Genomic DNA, 4,272 nt, shown 5'->3' with positions numbered 1-4,272 from the left:
TTAAATGAACGATTATTCGTACATATAAATACCCCGCCCATCGTGTCCGATCGAGTGTATATGGTAATTTATAGGGACGCCCAATTGTAAATCTTTATATTAACATTAACAAACTTTCATTTAGTTAAACAAATATAAAGCCCATTAATAGCCCATAGTCTAATTTCCACAAGTGTCGTTCTTTTGTCCAAACCCCAATTATGGTACAAAGCCCAATTACCCAATTTTAGTAATTAGCCCAACATCATGATTACTTCGTTTTAAATAAGCATAATAATAACTTAGCTACGAGACATTAATATAAAAAGGTTGAACATAACTTACAATGATTAAAAATAGCGTAGCGTTACACGGACAGAATTTCGACTTACACCCTTACAACATTCGCTAACATACCCTTATTATTAGAATTATATTTAAAATATAAATTATAAATATAAATATATATTACTCGTATATATTGAGAGAGAGATGAAAAAAAAGATATAAATTCGATCAGAATTCGGTTGGCTTTATAGCCAGAAGTGAAATTTGGGGCTCCGCGACTCGCGGCAAAATGGCCTTCAAACTCCGCGAGTCGCGGAGAGGTATTTTCAGTTTACACCCTTGGAGTTTCCTGCTGCCGACGGTTTTAAATATATATATATAATATATATATAATTAATATAATTAATTATATATTATATTATATTTATATATATAGTTAACTTGTAATTTTTAGTCCGTTGCGTCGAGCGTTAAGAGTTGACTCTGGTCCCGGTTCCGGTTTTTCGAACGTCCTCGCGTACAATTTAATATCTTGTACTTTGCGTTTTGAATCTTGTACTCTTGTGATTTCGAGACGTTTCTTATCAATAATTGGAACCTTTTTGATTGTCTTTTGTTCTTTTGAGCTTTTTGGTCGTTTGCGTCTTCAAATCGTCGAATCTGTCTTTTGTCTTCACCTTTTATTATTTAAACGAATATCACTTGTAAATAGAACAATTGCAACTAAAAGCTTGTCTTTCTTGAGGAATAATGCTATGAAATATATGTTCGTTTTTAGCATTATCAAATATTCCCACACTTGAGCGTTGCTTGTCCTCAAGCAATATTGTCTTGAAATACTAGAATCACTTCTTTATTCTTCACACTTTGTACATCAGTGATTTCTATATGGTGGTATAAACAATGGTGGTAACGATATGGTTTACAGTCCCACATGACTATAAAAATTTAGATCCATTAAGGAAATTGGATCTTTATGAAAACATTTGATCTTTTGAAATCTAGTTTTTACCCTAGATAAGTTTTCCGGAATAACCCTTTACCGGTGTTTGCAAAATATTTTTGTGGGTTTGGTGGGTTTCAGATTTGAAAATTTTAGCTCAAAACTTGCGGTTTTGTGTCACCCACTTGCTAACCTTGTATTTGGAAAGCAACACGTCCAGTTTACTTGTTCCGTATATTACCTTTCGGCAAACTACCGTCCGGTTGTAAAGGAAAGCGTTGAACAAGCAACTGTTAAGGCAATGTCCCGTGACATGCTTTTGATTGTGGTCTATAACGTATCGGACGCAATTACTATCCTTGGTAAGAGCAATAGTAAAGCTCACCCTTATAATTTTTCGGTCTGGCACAAAGTCCTGTCTTTGACCATGCTATGCAACCACCGTTCTTACGGTTGACACCCGATTTAGTTCAGGTGACCTAATGAATTCCAGGTGAATTCCTAGGATTTTACGTTCAATGGTAATGAACGCATTGAAAAATAGGGTTTTCAGAAAACAAATCGGTTTGTATTTTTTATCAAAATATTTTCTCGTTCAAGCTCGAGTTTAGATATCATTGAATTCCATGAGTTTGTAATTCTCAATCTTTAAGGTCAATCTCTAGGATTGAGTAATATCAGTCTTAAAAGCTGATTTTTAATCTTTAAGGAGATTATCCTTTCTGGGGATCTGATTCATTAGTCTTATCCAGCTAATTTGCACGGTGCCTCCCCATTGTACGAGATAAATCCTTCTCATGGTTAGGATAAATCTGACCACTTGGCGACCCTGTTTGATGCTGAGGTCCGTGGATTTCCTGCTGATTTTAGTGATGACTTTTCTAGATTTTTCGTCAACCTACAGCTGGTCTGAACGACAACTTCATGACCTAAATCAAGAAGCGCGTTTCTTTTTCGGAAGACTTTACTTCCTTTTAATGATGGAATTGATTCATCGTGTAGATCCATCTCTTCTTTTCTTTCATCGGGTAAAACAGTTTAGTTTAGTCCAAAGCAAAAGTATTTTCAGTTATTTGTTACAAATATATGTGGCATATGTTTAAAATAACTTGGTAAATTTTCCCACACTTGGCTTTTTATTTTTCTTTTTATCGTCCTCTATTCCATTTTAAATGAATTTTAACATTTTAGTTTGTTTCTCAATTTATGTCCTTTCCGAGGTAACAATAATTTCGGTGTTAAAACCTAGTTTTATCGTTCATAAATATGTATAAACATGATTTTAATTCATTTAATTGAAAATTTTGAAAAATTTTACTAGAATTGGGTAGTCAGTATATAAGACTAGGGCTGTTCTTTTTTATCAGAGAGCACTAGATTCTAATACAACTACTGCTTTACTAGTATTTTTAATGGTAACCAAGTGTATAAAGTAAAAATTTTTAAAATCCGAAAGAATTTAACCCCTTCCCACACTTAAGATCTTGCAATGCCCTCATTTGCAAGAAATCAGTAACAATTTAAATTATTGAGGGTGATTTGTGTGAAAATGATTAAATTTTTACCAAAGTTTCCAAATATATTGGCGTTTGTTTGCTGAATGATAAATGGTGCACGTCATTTGTTCATTCCATCTTGTTGTTATTTCACATATATTTTGCATCATTGTCGTCAAAATTACTTGCTTTTGCTGAACTTAATGCCAGTCTTTGAAAATGCGTTGTTTTACCCTGTTGTGTACATAAGATAAACTGCAAACATATATACATATTTTTGAAGTTTGGTATATTACCCCACATTCAAAAATTATTATAATCTAAGAATAAAAGTTAGATAATTATAAAAATGATTACAATATTAACAAAAGTATTAAACATATCAATAATTACAAATTACAAAATAAAAATAAAAATAAGTAAACTAAGGATGATATTGGTACCAATAGGGATTCCACGCATAACCATAAGTGCTATAGAATGCTTCGGCAGGGTCATACGTAGGATATGGTGGCTGCATCTCTATCGACCAAGGAGGGAAGACGGGTTTCGGTGTAGGAATATAGTTTCTACCTATGTGTTGGCAATGCGCTATGATCTGGTTCTGATGAACTTGCCAATCTTCAAATGCTCTCTGTCTAGCATTTTCGTATTCCTGAGAAGCTATAAACCTATGCATTTCTTGCATCTGGTTCCCCCCTCCTACATTACCTTGTTCCTGGTTTCTCTCTGCCTGTGGATGTCTACCATTGTATCGTACTGCGGCGTTATTTCGCCGCTTCAACACTTTCGCACCATGGTATACATTTAAACCTATAGTGTCGCGGGGTTCCGGCTCTTCTACTAATAATCCCCCCGACTTATATCCACACCCAGATATTCACCAATCAAAGTAATAAAAATACCACCTCCTATTATGCTATGTGGACGCATCCCTCGAACCATAGCTGATAAATAATAACCCACACAATATGGTATACTTACAGCGCTGTGTGGGTCTCGAATACACATATGGTAAAACAAATCTTGTTCATTTACCTTTTCTTTGTTTTTACCCCTTTGTGTAATCGAATTAGCTAAAAATCTATGTATTACTCTTAATTCGGCTCTATCTATATCCAAATAAGAGTAGTTTCCCCCTTTAAAACGGTGATGGCTTGTCATTTGACTCCACACACCGTGTGTATCAAAATTTTCATCTATTTTCCTACCGTTTAGTATCAATCCTCTACAATCGGCAGACGCTAATTCCTCAGGCGTATATATACGTAAAGCCTGAGCCATGTCCAGTAAAGACATGTGGCGCATCGAACCGCCTAACAAAAATCTAACAAAAGAACGATCGGTTAAACTAGCTACCCGATCATTCAACTCTATACTACATAACAACTCTTCACACCATACTTTATATACAGGTCTGCGTATGGTGAATAAACATATCCAGTCATTAAAAGTAGAATTACCATACCTCTGTACCAGTAATTCCCTAATTGGCCCGGCCAATTCTACAGCTTCCAAGGGTCCCCATTCTATGACCCTTGGTACCTCAACAACCTTGGAATGAAG

Source organism: Rutidosis leptorrhynchoides, chromosome 1 (assembly GCF_046630445.1).
Source record: "Rutidosis leptorrhynchoides isolate AG116_Rl617_1_P2 chromosome 1, CSIRO_AGI_Rlap_v1, whole genome shotgun sequence".
Classification (NCBI taxonomy): Eukaryota; Viridiplantae; Streptophyta; class Magnoliopsida; order Asterales; family Asteraceae; genus Rutidosis; species Rutidosis leptorrhynchoides.
The sequence above is the reverse complement of the archived record's forward strand: the minus strand, read 5'-3'. Positions refer to the sequence as shown.